The following is a 17,073-nucleotide window of genomic DNA, read 5'->3' on the forward strand; positions in this document are numbered from 1 at the left end:
GCTGCTAACCGACTGTCCCTTTTAGAAGCGTGTCCTCTGAGCACCGAGGGTCCGCTTTGCGTTTTCTTCTTATTAACCGGAAACCGAGGGTTTAAAAGTCTTTACTTGGATCTGTCAAAGGAGACAAAGCAGTAGGTTAGACATTTCAAAGCACAGGATACGTCCACGCTGACATTGTCCCGTGCGTGTGCTTTGCCTGCTGTTTGAGAAGCTGTCCCTCATCTTTTGTGAACACCGTCAACAGCTCAGAGACCAAAAACATCTGTGCATGGAATCCCAATCATAACAATTCCACAAACAGACACAAAAGTCCCTCGACTAAGCATACAAACAAGGTGGCTGATTCTTTTGCGGGTAACAGAGCAGGCATCTCGTGAGTTGTGGAGCAGCTTCGGGACTATTCAATTTGTTCTTTGCTTAAGGGGATAAGCGGCTGTTTTAAAGGACGTCTGTGGCGTTTAGTCATAACTAATCTGCAGGCATTACAGTACATTTCCCTCTTGTTTCTGTGAATAAAATAGAGGGCAGTGTGGAATGCGTGCAGGCACTTTGAAGTCGAGATCAGTCGACGGCTTAGCGGCACGATGCTACTTCGCAACAAACGGTTAAGGAACCGAAGCTTCCTGAGAGACTTCATTAGAAAGAAGCAAACACATTCGTTTAGGAGAAATATTTAGCTGATATCCGATATGGCTTCGATGTGGTTCTGGATGAAGACACGACACATTGTTGATAAAAAAATAAAATAAAATATAGTCATAGTCTCACTATTAAAAATGGCACTTTAGGTCAAAAAGAGATTGAGAGACAGACATGAATCTTTCCCAGGGTATTGCTTGGTATCCCCTTGATGTTTTTCGTCTTAATGTCTGTCAGAAGTCCAGATGTTCAACGAGGCAGTTCATGACTTAATAAAGACAGAAGGAAGCAGATGAGGCACATTTTCTTCATATCTATCCGAATGCAGCGATCCGCTTCATTTTACCCAACATCTCTTCTTCTTCTTATCTAAATCTTTTTCACTTCCAGATGTTTTTCCACTCGTTCTAACATCCATTTAAAAGGTTTCCTATTTTTCCAGATCGCCCGAGTTTCTAATTGTTTAATTTTCATTAATCTTATACAGGTGGAACAGAGCAGGACTTAAAATAGTCCGTCGACGTAAGAGACTCTTTCTTTGACTTTTATAACCAGCCTGGAAATAAAAGAGGGACGTCAGGGAGGGTGTCTTTAATTTAGAGATGGATGTAATTGCTGGTGAGAGGTTACCTATCACAAGGGCTCCTCTTAGATGTTGCCATCAAAGGGGTGAAAACGTTGACACAATGATAAAAACAGGATTTCTAATTAGAGTCCTTCTCTTGGAGTCACAGAGCACACGACCGCAGACTTGAAGAGAAAAGAAACGTCTTGCTTCACGATACTGAAGATGTTCTTTTCTTAAACTACTAGTAATCCTTGATTTTTAATATAACTGTTGTAACTAACTAGGAATCGTGTTGAATTCTTTGTTGTGAATTTATTTATTTATTTATTTATTTATTTATTTATTTATTTATTTATTTATTTATCGATTCCTCTTCCAAGTTCCACGACTATTCAGAACAGATGAAGAAGCTTCTATTATTATTTTTTTTGCACATCTACGTTACAGCACAGTGAAATTCTTTCTTCGCATATCCCGACTTTGGAGGTCAGGGTCAGAGCACAGGGTCGGTCATGACACAGCACCACTGGAGAAGAGACTGTTAAGGGCCTCGATCAAGGGCCCAACAGAACACCAATCATCTGATCAAGAACCCAGAGCCTTTTCTGCTTGTTGTGTATGATCATTACATCGATTATATGTATGTAGAAGCTAATGATTTTATAGCGTCCACAGTGTGAAATCTTCCATTGAACAACCCAGAGCCTTAAACATTAGAGCCACCACTGCTCCATTCAAACTTATTGACAAGTCCAATGAACGTACGGTATCGTAGGGTTGCGCGCTCACTCTTTTATTGGCCCTCGCTGGTTTTGCTATCTGACTGGCGGCCATGCTGGAAAATTACAGACAGGAAGAGCAGACGGTAATAATGGCAGGCGTCACCGAGATGAGCCGGGGAAGACATGGCAGGTTTGGAAATGCAGACAACAGTCTGAGGAAACCCAAATATAGAGGTTGGGAAGAGCAGAGCAGCGGCGAGCCTATCTTATTTAGTCTTTCAAGAAAAAAAAAAAAAAAAAAAAAAAAAAGAGTGCAGTGCCTCAGGTGAAATAAAAAAAAGAGGAAGAAGAGAGAAACAGTCAGCAAAGCCAGAGACACATGGCCTGGTTCTAAACATATGAAATTCATATCTGATCTTTCTGACTCAGTTAGCTGCTGATTTTCTATATATATATATTTATATATATATATATATATATATATATATATATATATATATATATATATATATATATATATATATATATATATATTCCTAATTATTAATATACATAGGTTGAAATGTGTGAAAGTAAATAGATAGATAGATAGATAGATAGATAGATAGATAGATAGATAGATAGATAGATAGATAGATAGATAGATAAACAATGAAATCAAATCAAATAAACAATGATTCATATTTAATAAAAAAAATATAGTATATTTAAAAATATACTATTTTTTTATTAAATATGAATCATTGTTATTTTTATTTGATTCTATTTTTATCTGATTTCATAATTTTAGTATATTTTTAATTTAAAAAATATCAAAATAAAATAAAGGAATAAATATAAATCAAATAAAAATAATGCTGTAATAATTTTCAAAATAAAAGAAAAATGTCTACACTAAACTTACAACGATGATATTCTTTAATACTTTCAAACAAATCTGTTCAAAAAAACCTTGATGTGATTTTTTTTATTTTTCTTTCTTTCTTTCTTTCTTTTTGTAAGTGCAACAGCTCCAAATTACAAAGACGTTAATGTGTCCAGTTAAAATTTATTTTCTGACTTAAACCATCGTTCATGGAAACAGACGAACCTCATAAAGACGAGCTAATATGCAACAGAACAATAACGAGGCATAAAAAGCTCGTACATCAGAGCAGAAGATCAGTCATTAAACAATATACAAAAAAATCCACACGCATAAAAAGAAACGAGTGACGGACAATATACTGAAGACTAAACTGATAGATTTTATGACACTTTCATCCCACAACTCTAACTACAGAAACACATAATTTATTTTATCCCCCCCGCCAAAAAAAAAAAAAAAAATCAATCATTTATTTATTTATTTATTACATTATAATGAGAATGAATCATGTGTAAACTGTATCACGGGATGCAAATAAATGTAATGTCTTCCACATCATACAATAAAGAAGAATTTGATTAATACAAAGATCGTAAAAATAAATAAATAAATAAATAAATAAATGGGATAAAAAGGAAAGAATCCAACTAAAACATTTTCTGAAAACAGGTAGAAATACTTTAATATTTTAGTTTTTGCTTCATTTATTTCTAAATTTCAAATACTGTCAAAAACGAAAGAAAAGAAAAAAAAACATTCCTGAAATTGCATCGTTTATGTCGAACGATCGATATATAATATATATTATGTATGTATGTATAATACGATATGGGTTTGAGATGCTACGTACATAATATAACTGGAAATGAATCACTTGTTGGTCTTAATAAGATTTCTAAAAGATATGTCAATCATCCAGAACAATAAAACCATCTGTTCTCATCCAGCTTTTTCCTGAGGACATAAAAACAATTGTGGTTCTCTACTCAGATTGTTTATGTCATGATTCATGTGTGTTAAAACTGTGTTAAATACTGTTTGTTGCTTCAAGCAGGAATATGATGATCGTAGCTGCTGTTAGGCTTCAAAAAGTGCTACATACAGAGCGAACGTTAAAGCCGACTAGCAAAACTCAGCTAACGCTAGTGCTATTAGCCTAATATTTATACAAGTAATAATATCTGTACGACACTTGATGCTAACACTAAACCTCGAGCGTTATGGTGCGACACGCTCAGACTCTACATCAGCCTTTAAGTACACAAATTATTTTTTCTTTCACATGCTTAGTCTTTTTAGACATTAGATATCATCAGCAGAATGACGATCAACTTATCGAAATGAATTATTTAATCACTACAAGTCTTATCCGAGGGCACGGTGGCTTACTGGTTAGCACGTTTGCCTCACACCTCCAGGGTTGGGGGTTCGATTCCCACCTCCGCCTTGTGTGTGTGGAGTTTGCATGTTCTCCTCGTGCCTCGGGGGTTTCCTCCGGGTACTCCGGTTTCCTCCCCCGGTCCAAAGACATGCATAGTAGGTTTATTGGCATCTCTGGAAAATTGTCCGTAGTGTGTGTGAGTGAATGAGAGTGTGTGTGTGCCCTGTGATGGGTTGGCACTCCGTCCAGGGTGTATCCTGCCTCGATGCCCGAAGACTCCTGAGATAGGCACAGGCTCCCCGTGACCCGAGGTAGTTCGGATAAAGCGGTAGAAAATGAGTGAGTGAGTGAGTCTGATCCATAATAAGTCAGGACTTAGTGTGAGATGTTTTTAGTGGTTGATGATTAACACCTTCATATTTTAGCTTGGAGCATCTCAAAGAGCAGAAATGGGTTCGATGTCACAGCTGGACTTTTCCATATTTTCCATATATTACAGTATATAATATAACACAGAAACACTAATACCTGAGTGTGTCCTTTCATACAAGACATTAACCATCACTCTGAATTGTGATATGACAAAGAAACTCCACAACAAGCACAAATTTCCTGCCACACTGCAAATACCGCTCAGAAATGGTGTGAAGTTCAAAGTAACACTCACATGAATGAATGGATCTGTTTGTCCACATGATGCAAAAGAAAACATGATTCACCACACCAGGCTTTCTTGGTGTACAAGGGTCAGCATGGGCTCTCTGCCTGGTGACCCATGACTCCCTGGTTCACTGGTGCCACCAAAAAGAACCGAGTGCTGGTTCAGAGCTAGCGCTGGTGCTGGTTCAAACTTGGTTCCACTGGCAAACCTTCTAAGAACCGGTTTGCCTCTCCACCGGCTAGAGAGCATCACAGAGCCGAGTCTGACGTCACTGTATACGTCTCACGTTACCCAGCGCAGCAACGTTAGCGCAGCAGCGGCAAACACAAACACAACAATGGCGGATGTTGCTTTACTGTTAATGCTCATGGCTTTGTGAACCTACATCGGCATCCGACGTGTACGTGCGGCTCCGTGTAATCTGTATAAACGGAGGTTGTAATCGATAAAGTACATAGCGTTATTTTTTCATTAACACAGAAAAAAGTTAGCCTTAGCATGTAGCTACCTACTATCCTGTGTGCTGATAAGTGATTATATCGCAGTAAAGTAAAAGTGTATTAAACATTAGTAAACTTAAGGTACATTATCAAATATGCTAACAATAGCCCTGCCCACAGCCCCTGAGTCTAGACCAGCAACGTTTTGGTGCTACTTAAGAAAAAAATGGAGACTAACGATCCAGAGTTTTTTTTTGTGCATATTCATTTGAACTTTCTTTTCAATTAAAAACCACAAGTGATAACAGGACAAGCGGGAAAACAAATACGAAAGCTTTAGAGTTAACTGTCATCGAGACCGGCAAACTCGAACATGTAAGCTTTCATCACCTCCCCGGGCCATGCAAATAGGACGTAATTATGTCAACAGAGACAGGGAGAAGAAGAAAGAGAGGCAGAGAGAGAAAGAGAAGGATGCATAGGATGCAGAAGGATGCAGCTTCAACTCATTAGAACAGAAGATATGAGGAGAACGCTCTCATAGATGTCAAGAAGGCTTGTTTATTGTATCTGATATGTCTCTACACATCACAACACCACACATTTAAAAGCTGTCATTGATTTTGCGTGTCAGCTCCTGATTCCCAATTTCCTGGAACACTTCTTCAGGACGTTGACTTTGATGATCGTCGTATTGATGAGCAGCTTCGCATCGATGTGATGGTCGGTCAGGGAGAGCTGCAGTTATTAACGGTACCGTTAGTACGCTTGTAAGCAGGTGTGAGAAGATGGCACGTGTTTAACCTTAATAATATAGAAGATAACGTCACACTGTTAAGAAAATACTGACCCCAGGTCAGAGCCTTGGAGTTTGTTTCTCTGGTAAGGTTTTCATTTAAATGAAGAAGAATTTGTTATCATTTTGACACATGAATTAGTCCTTGAGTCAAAGGTCAACCCTCAGGCGCATGTCTTTCTTCCTTTTTTTTTTACATCAGCGTGCAGTCGGTGTTATTTGTTTGAACGAGTTAAAACTGGGATAAACGGCCAAGCGTCCGTAACAAACCCTCCGACATTTCCATGTTCTCGGGTCCAGAACAAATACAACAATTCTTCTACAAATAGACAGTGTTTTATTCCTGATGTTCGCTGCCAGGACGTGATTGCCAGAATGTTTTAATGCATTTCGCTAATTAAATAAATGTCCGGTCTCAAAAACAAGTCACAAACTGGGTGTATTTTTTGGAACGGAAATCTCACCATTCAAAACAGTGCATGTGAATTACATCTATCTATCTATCTATCTATCTATCTATCTATCTATCTATCTATCTATCTATCTATCTATCTATCTATCTATCTATCTATCTATCTATCTATCTGTTTGTGAATTAGGGGCTGTGTTGAGTCATGTGGGTGGCAACCAGTAACAGTGCTTGTGTTTTCACCATAGTGCTGTGTTTAATCGTATGAGTGTATCCTCTCTCTCTCTTATGAGTGTATCATCTCTCTCTCTCTTGCTCTCTTTCTCTCCCTCTCTCTGTCTCTCTCTCTCTCTCTTATGAGTTTATCATCTCTCTCTCTCTCTCTCTCTCTCTCTCTCTCTCTCTCTCTCTCTCTCTCTCTCTCTCTCTCTCTCTCTCATGAGTGTATCATCTCTCTCTCACTATCTCTGTCTCTCTCTCTCTTATGAGTGTATAATATATATATAAAGCATATATCTATCTATATATATATATATATATATGTTTATTTATTTATATGTCTGTTTATATATATATATTTATCTATATCTATATATATATATATATCTATATCTATATATATGTATTTATATATATCTATATGTTTATATATCATATTATCTATTTTGAGTGTATCATATATATAAACGATCTTTATATCTATATCTATGTATCTACTATGTTTATCTATCTATGTTTCTATATATATGTATATATATCTATACTCTCTATATATGTATATATAGATGTATGTATCTATATGTATATATATATGTATATATTATATATACTATCTATATCTCTATTTCTCTCTCTCTCTCTGTCTTTCTCTCTCTCTCTCTGTTTCTCTCTCTCTCTCTTCTCTCTTTTGAGTGTATCATCTCTCTCACGCTCTTTCTCTCTCTCTCTGTCTCTCTCTCTGTCTCTCTCTCTCTCTCTCTCTTCTCTCTCACTCTCTCTCTCTCTCTCTCTCTCTCACACTCTCTCTCTCTCTTCTCTCTCTCTCTCTCTCTCTCTCTCTCTCTCTCTCTCTCTCTCTCTCTTCTCTCTCACACACACACACAGGACTTCAGCTGTCACCCAGCAAATAAGACACAAATTTAAAAGCTATCATCGATTTTTGTGACAGTTTCTGATTCCCAATGTCCCACAACAGTTCTTCAGGACGCGGCCTTCGATACTTGTCCAAAGTGAGAAGCAGCTTTACATCTTTCCTGTCGCTTGGTATCGTGGGTCAGGGAGAGTTGAAGGCAGATAACATGCTGTATCTGCACACACATTTCCCAAAAGGGACAATGTCATTCCACAGGAGCACTCAATTCACTGATGCCCTTTCTAAAGGGCTATTCTGTCACATTCGTTTTCTCCTTTCCAGAGAAGCCCAAAGCCAATTTAGCCTTCTTCTCAATCGTTTCCTTTGTGCCTTGTACAGTTTGCTGGGGCTTAATAGGGCCCGGTCGCTCGCCTTTGATCGAGGCTTTTTCTTCACCAAAACCCATAACACCCCCATTTGTTCTATACAAAAGCCTAACTTAGCTGACACAAAGGAGAGTTTGCACAGCATCTCATTTGCCTAAGTGATTGCATCCCCAGAATAAAAGGCAGGAATCTTTGATCTTAGTCAGGTGTAAATGTGTTGGATTGAGTTGTCCCGCCGGCTACAGTGGTACGGTGTGAGGACCAGGACGCAAAACAATGGCACTTCTGATTCAAGCCATTACCCACACATTACTATCAGTGTGTTTGCTCATTTGCACAGTTGTTTAAGAGGCAAACAATATGTGTTGTTTGGGAGAGGCAGGGAATTTGGGGGAAGTGCTTAGGACAGATGCCCCCGAGTCCATCGGGTTTATCTACATCTGCCAACAAGGCCTTCAAGCAGCCTCGAGGCCAGCGAGGCACTTCAAAAAGAAGGGCTGTGCTTTCACAAGGCTGGTTGCTATCTAAAAACAAACAACATTTAGCACATCGGTGCCTGTTGGTAATGACAAGCAGAAAAAGCTGCTCAGATTAGGCTTGAAAGGACCGAGCGATCTTTTCACCGGGCTTCCTCTTGTTTGCTAGAGAACCATTGTTTTTGTTTTTTTTTATCCGATGAAGAAGAACCAGAGATTGTTTTTTTTTTTTTTTTGCAAGGTATCACGCTCACATTATTATATGAATGGAGTTGAGATTGAAAGTGCTGGAGGTGGAAACCGGGGTGGAGTTTTTTTTTCTTTTCTCAACTGTGTTTGAAACAAATACCGTAAATAAGGTGAAAAGGGAAGAAGGAGGGGTGGGTGTACATTACAGCACTTCAAAGGACCTCTATCAGCTCCCTCTTCCATCTGAGAACCCAAACCCTGTGCTTATATCCGACCTACTCGCTAATGCATTAGTGCAGAGAAAGAAAGACTCTGAGAGAGCAACATCGGTCGGCGTCACCCGAGCGAGCGACTTCTTCTCCGAACCAGGGTCGAGGCAGATTTTCGAAGGGAATCGTAGGTGAACTCACGTGACCTGGTAGACCGACCGGCATCCTGTTTATTAACAGTGTTGTTGTGAGAGGCTCGCAAGCAAAAGAACAAACCAAAAGGCAGCACAGACGTCCTTTAATGTCGCCGAGTTGCTGAGTTTAAAGCACACCTCGGATCTGACAGAGCTGCTGCTCGAGTATTCACTGAACACTGTACGTTGATGAACGATGGTTCGACAGCATAAAGAAAAAAAGCCTGTACGGTCGACAGCACCGGTCATGCTGTTAATAAATCCGTCCGCTAAGCTGTTTTGATTCCCAGTCTTTTAAAAAAAAATGACAGGTGGGAGCTATTGCATCTATACCATCAATCACACACGTTGTCGGTGCAAGGCCATATTTTTCCACCTTTCCATCATACATTATCAGAGAGATTGTGGGTTTGTTGTTAAAACACCATGTTTCATTCAACATGTCAAAAATGTGACATAAGGAAGATGGAAGGAGCGGAAGATAGAATATAGAGATCTGAGAAAACGGCCGTGTTCCTGTTTTTAACGGCCAGTGATTTTTTTTCTGCGTCTGCAATTAATCTCTCACTTTACATTTACAGCATTTAGCAGACGCCCTTATCCAGAACGGCTTACATCTGATCTTGTTTTTATACATCTGAGCAATCAAGTGCCTCGCTCTGGGGCTTGGTGGACGTAGGAATCGAACTCACAACCTTCCGCTCGGTTAGCCCGACCCCTTAACCGCTAGGCTACCAGATCCCAACATTAACTGTAAATCCTTTAAAGGAATTCCTGCCTTAATCCAATTGAATCATCTATCTCTTGGCTAACGTGTGTGTACATAAGAAGCGTTTGAAGAGGAATCGTGGCTTGTGGAATTTCATGCTCGACTACGCTGAGAAATAAAATACATACAGAGCAGACTGTGATTAGATGGGAAGTCTGCTGAGGCAGCATTAAGAATATCAGCCGTAAAGCAACTCGTTTTAATGGCACTGTTAAAATAAACTGACACATATAACGACTAGACAGACCACAGAAAAACTGCCCTATTATTATATTCATCACTTAGATGCTGGATTTTTTTTCACTTTTGGTAAAGGCTAATCGAAGCCATCATAGAGGCAAGCAATTACATATAAGTCATGCCAGTACAGTGGTTGAACGCAGCGGTTTGCTATGGCTAGAAAGCACGTCTAGACACTTCTAATATAGACTCCACCTGAATCGTTTAAACACCCCGTAAATGGAAATATTAATGTAGCGTAATGTGACGGGTCGACAGTCCGAATCAAGTCCCTTACTAAAAAAAAGTCACGGCTGAAACCTACACATTTGTGAATCGTGTTTTATTTTCATTCGATTCTGATTCACATGATTCGTTTATCTTCTTCGGTGTGGGGAGAGTCTTTGGTTTTAGCTGTTAGATACAAGAAGGATGTGATCGCATATCGTACTTAATTGAGTTCATAATTACAGGGTGTAAGATATTAAAATGCACTTTCACTTTCTCCTGCACTGAAAAAACGATTGTGTGGTAAGTTAGTTTTAAAAGAAAATATTACATTAAGATTCAAATAAAATATTTCTTATCAAAACATGATTTCTTAAATTTAAGATATATCCAACCTATATCCAACCTATCTATCTATCTATCTATCTATCTATCTATCTATCTATCTATCTATCTATCTATCTATCTAGTGTCTGTCTGTCTGTATGTCTATGTGTCTGTCTGTATATCTATGTGTCTGTCTGTCTGTATATCTATGTGTCTGTCTGTATATCTATGTGTCTGTCTGTCTGTATATCTATGTGTCTGTCTGTCTGTATATCTATGTGTCTGTCTGTCTGTGTGTCTATGTGTCTGTCTGTATATCTATGTGTCTGTCTGTCTGTATATCTGTGTCTGTCTGTCTGTGTGTCTATGTGTCTGTCTGTATGTCTATGTGTCTGTCTGTATGTCTATGTGTCTGTCTGTCTGTCTATGTGTCTGTCTGCATGTCTATGTGTCTCTCTGTATGTCTGTTTCTGTCTGTCTGTATGTCTATGTGTCTGTCTGTATGTCTGTGTCTGTCTGTCTGTATGTCTATGTCTCTGTCTGTATGTATATGTGTCTGTCTGTATGTCTATGTGTCTGTCTGTCTGTATGTCTATGTGTCTGTCTGTATGTCTATGTGTCTGTCTGTATGTCTATGTGTCTGTCTGTCTGTATGTCTATGTCTCTGTCTGTATGTCTATGTGTCTGTCTGTATGTCTATGTGTCTGTATGTATGTCTATGTGTCTGTCTGTCTGTCTATGTGTCTGTCTGTCTGTATGTCTATGTGTCTGTCTGTATGTCTATGTGTCTGTCTGTCTGTCTGTCTATGTGTCTGTCTGTCTGTATGTCTATGTGTCTGTCTGTTTGTATGTCTGTCTATGTGTCTGTCTGTCTGTCTGTCTGTCTGTCTTAATGACCAGACTGTATTGTGTCTATAGTGAAACCTGAGTGTTGTTGGTGTTATTCTCAGCTCAGCTGTGAGCTCATTACTAAACGCACACAATACATTAAACCTGAAACCGATCAAACTGCTTGTGAATTAAATCATTTCAACAAGCTTTTTTTCAGCAGTCAGTCATCTAAAGTACGAGCTTTTTCCTGATTACTTCAGACCAGGGTTGTTGTGAACACCAGAGCGTATCTCAGGTGAAGCGGGAATGCACCTTGGATGGTGAACCAGTTCATCACAGTGCACCTAACACACTCACACTCACACTTATTCACACACTCATTCACACCGTGCAGAAATTTAGAACCTAATATTTTTGGGAAAACAGATGAAACTCTCACACACAGATCCTGAGCTCTGTATCGAACCTAAAGCACCGAACATCATCATCACGCTACCTGAGTATTTACATACTGACATGCAGAAGAATGGATGAACACATGGCTGGTTTTTCTGCAAGAAACAAGTCTTTAACACGCTCAGCGGAGTCGGTACGCAGGTGACTCCTACAGAGCTGGACTTATCAGAGCAAAACAGCCCTCTTCAACCGCCCTAATCTCCTCTTCAAGCACAGGTGTTTCTCATCCAAACGAACCTGTTGACAAATAACACACTTCAAATAAACGATCCTCTCGGTTAAAAGGGAATTATGTGGATTCCAGTTGAAGTTTAGGATTCGAGAAGCAGCTTGAAGCACATTCAACAGTCTGGCCAGACTAATCTCAACTGTTGGGTAATAATAGGCTTACCTGGGGGAATTAGCAGATGTACAACATTAGAGGTTAGTTTCATCAAGACCAGCTTTAAGACATTCAGAGAGCTCAGTTAAGATCACTCCAGAAGAGAAAACACTGTAAATTTACATATTATGGTCTTATATCATATTTATTACAAATAAAAAAGAAATTCAGAGCTTGTATACAATATACAATATAATACATAATATTAGCATCTGAAGACCGACGATGACTTAAAAACTCCAGGAGTCACCATGTAAAGCACGAGAGGAATCATTTTGTCATGTTGGAAATGAAGTCTGAATAAATAAACAAACCAACAAACCAACAAACAAACAAACAAACAAACAAATAAATGAATGAATGAATGAATGAATGAATGAATAAATAAATAAATAAATAAATAAATAAATAAAATTTGAATTACATGTATTTAATGTTATTTTTAATATAAAGATTATTTTTTAAATATAAAACAATATTTTTAAATATAAAGAAAATGTTTTATTTATTATTTTTTTTATTTTATATTAATGTATTTAAAGTCATGTCCATAAATTTGGCACATGCATTTGAGAGAAGGTCTTATTTAAAAGAAAAAAAAAATATATATATATATATATATATATATATATATATATATATATATATATATATATATATATATATATATATATATATATATTTGAAAGTATGGTTTTTGTTCATTTTCCAATGGTACCTTTCATTCTGACGGTGACCGTAGAGAAAACAAGATGATTTTTATCTTAATGGCAGAACGTAAAACACCACTATAGCCCTCGCTAATGAAAGAAGAGTTGCGTAAATGATTTACGATTAAACGGAGAACACTGGTAGCAAGTTTCATAAGATCACAGTGCAGAGACATCATGAGCCGAATTTATAAAAAGCTTCAATCCCCTTAAAGTTTCCGTCACAGCTCACCACACATTAGTCATTCTCCACAGTCACAATCCTGCAGCGCCATCATCGCTTCGTCAGCTATGTGATATACAAGCCTGCGGGCTAGAACGACACACGGCTCGAGAGCCGATTTAAAGTCAATCAAGACATTCGGGGTATTTTTGAGGGTTAGCAGAACACAACGACTGAAACCACAAGTAAGAGCGTGGACGTGCTACAGGGCGGCGATCACAGACTGCTGTGCCTTCCAGCGGCGTGTGGTCTCGGGCGTGTGCGGAACGCGGCGTTTTGGACGAGGTTCATACCCGAGCATCTTCCCAAAACAGTGAAACAACACCACTTACTTCGTTCATAATAAGTGAATCATTTGTTGTGGAATTTAAACGGACGTTTCGATCACACGGTTAGGTCATGGCCACATTTAGATCACGACAAATCAACAGGGTATTACTTACACATGGCTGTAATCGTCGTGCTAACTTTACTGTGATATACTTTCAATATGTCTGGCGCTAGTTTCTTTAATATATGCAAGAGCTATAAATTATAAGTAGCACTCTTTTGGGTATCTGCTGACTGAGCCACACACAACAGACACGCTCGGTGCCAGGTTTTCCCACACTGCTTTGCATTGGCTTGCATTCTGCTCATGACATTTTATTTTATTTAATGGCCAAGCTATTTACAAAAGAAAAAAAAAAGGTGCTGGGAAAATCATGGAGAACGTGAGTAGGACAATTATCTGAATATATGCCTATAATTAAGCCTTTCGACAGCCTTCCATTTTGGCAGCAAAATGACATAATAACAAATATAAAACGTTTAACGAGCATTAAATGGAAATAAACACGTAGACATCCGAGCCTTACTAATACGAATCAAGGCAGACATTTTGCAGACGCTGTAAATAGCGATGGGGTAGAAAACGAAACACGCTAGTCGTAACGGCTTCGGGTGGATGAGGTGACCGCGATACAGTAACGTTGATTATCCCTAGATAGAGCTGTCTATCGAGTGACTTCCATGGCTATTTTAAAAAAATAAATGAATAAATAATAAAAAAACCTGATGCAAGGTTATATTTTGGAGACGTCTGCTTCTGCGATGTTCTGCTGGATTCAGAGATCCGCTGCACGTTAATAACGAATAGATTCGTTATTTCCTCTCAGACTCTGATTGGCTGTTTTTAAGCACCGTTCGAAGGATGATTCATCGCTCAAGAAATCAAAGCTTGATGATTATTTATGTTGCTGGACGGACCTCGCACATTATAGCAGTACAAGAGCGGTGAAAGCTGAGGTGAGGACCCCATGAGTACCCCATAATTATCCAGTGATTGGGAAGTCGGGGGTTAAGATCATGATGTAGTGCGCTTAAAGCTTTCTGTTTGTTGGAGAATAAGTGCCCCGGTGTTCACTATTACTGAAATACAACTTTCAGCATATATATACAGTATACGTTGAGCTCTGTCCCGTTCTAGTGGTGCAGGAATCCAAAGAAAACATCTGATCTTCCTGCTCCGAGTCTGCTTGTTGCAGTTAAAGAGACAACTCTGGTGACTCATTCACTGTAGTCTGTTTTACTGCTGTGACAGATAACAAAGGAAGCATGCCTGATAGCTGAGCCAATCTGCAGTACTTAAAAGACGGCAGAAGGATGATAATGGACGGTTCCAGAGAAAGGTTCCCGACACACTGACCACAACTCTAATGATAATTGATATCAGATGTCTTGTGCCGTCTTTACCGAGATGGAAGATTAAGGAGGAAAGCCAGAAATATCTGTGTCCTGTCCGCCGAGCCTGTAGCTGAACTTCCGAATCTGGGTATTTAGCTCATTTGTAGGCCTCTTGTGCCTTAAATGATAAAGGCACCAAGATAAACGGAGGATTATGGTGTTTGGACCAGGCATTAATGAAATGGTAGAGGGATTAGTGGTGACGTAGAGTCCAGTGTTTAAGCGAGGTGTGGCCTGGCTTTAATCCTCCCTGAGTCGCAGACTCTTTCATCCTGGCTCCACTCCAGCGTTGCTTGATTGCTCATGACTTCAAGACGAGCATCCTCGATGTAGCAAGGTTCAATTCTAAACGCTATATAACATAGTGCTATGTAGAGTTCAGGAAGCTCCTACACAGCTGAAATGAAAATACCACTGCTGACTGAGCTGCAAATGATCAGACTAAGCATGACGGAGCCGGTCAAGCCGGAGCCGGTCGGTGTTCAGTAGCAGACCTGCTGGCACCACATCAGGGTGAGTCCACCGGTGGCAATGCGGCATGACAGAGCCTGTCACTACACAGCCCGGACACAACACCTTCGACCTCGCTCTTTCTGGGTCTGACTGTTGGCTTTATGTCACCCAGAATCAGGAAGACTCCTTGAACACCATTCCAATGTCTCCTGGCTTGTCATTTTCTCTCCTCAAATGCTAATTCCTTTTTAATTTGTATTGAAATTTAACCTGTGTGTTAAGGACCTGAATGGTTTTGGGTGGGATGTGGTAGCTCAGTGGTTTAGGTGATCAGAAGGTCATTGGTTCGAATCCCAGATCCACCAAGTTCCGCCACTGCAGGGCCCCTGAGCAAGGCTCCTAACCCTCAATTGCTCAGGTGTATAAACTGAAATAAGAAAATGTAAGTCAGTCTGGATAAGAGTGTCTGCTAAATGCTGTACATTTAAGGTAAAGGCAGGATTTCTTACATGATTTATCATGGAAATGTCTTGAATAAAAAAGAAATTTTCCAAGACATATTAATGACTCGACGACAACCACTTTCTAAAAAATCTGGCTTGATTTATAACAGTATCTCATTTACGGACATACGATCATTTCGATTCACTTGAACCGCAGCAAAACAAAACAAAAACAGTTAGCTAATAACGCGAGTGACGGTATGCAGCTGACATTCTTTCGTGTAAGACGGATAACGTCTCCACGTCTTGTGCGAGTGTGTACTGTATGTGGGAGGTAATGACAAGGTTCTGAGCCGCAGAGATGCAATCCGAGCTACGGTGCAATAGAGGGAGTCTCCTGTCAGCGGCGTCACGACTCCTCGGGCCATCCGTGGAACAATTTCTGTCATTACAAGGCTATGCGGTGCATCCACAGAGCTCAGCAGAATAAGATGGTCCATCTGATTAGACAACAACAATGAGAAGACAGTCTGGGAAACAGTACGAGAAAATAAAAAGGAGGCCTCGAGGCAACCCGAGGCCTGAATAATGAACGATACATCAAAGGACGAGCTAAATTGCTGGTTTATTAGTGGAAACACTGGCTTTCAAAATTGCATGATTTCTTCTTGAAGACAAAAACAGAGATGGAGACAGACAGGGAGGACACAGAAAACAGGGGACGACAACAGACCGGAATCGTCAACCAAATATTTCTCCTGCCATCTGCAGATTCCCAAATATTATTTATTTATTTATTTATTTATTTAGAAAAATCCCTTGTGAGAGCTGATACAACACAAACACAATAAGCAAAGTCGATCCCCTTTCCAGATTCCCGGTAATCCATTCCAACCCTCATGTCTCCATGTTTCTCGTGCAAGGAAAATTGCTAATATGATCCGAAAGCACATTCTCTGTCCATCTATCTCTTTTTCTTTCTCTTTCTGTCTCTCCCTCTCTTTCCTCCATAGACAGGAGGCAGAGGTGTACGCTTGAAGGACATTAAAGGCAGACAGTTATGACATCTGTCGCTACACCGCTGTTGATATTCCATGCCTGTCCTGTTGAATTTGGCTGATCTGGGTCAAATCAGTTAGTATACACGTTCGGGAACAATGTGTTCACACGTCCTGGAGAGAGAACGGGCTTATATAAGCTCGTGAGCAAAAACAGGGTACGGCGTGATCGTGTTAGCTTTAGTCCATGCTAATATTTTCAAAATGGCACGTTCGTGTCTTGGCCACAGGATCGTTTT

This window comes from Tachysurus fulvidraco, chromosome 8, assembly GCF_022655615.1.
Source record: "Tachysurus fulvidraco isolate hzauxx_2018 chromosome 8, HZAU_PFXX_2.0, whole genome shotgun sequence".
NCBI classification, from domain to species: Eukaryota; Metazoa; Chordata; class Actinopteri; order Siluriformes; family Bagridae; genus Tachysurus; species Tachysurus fulvidraco.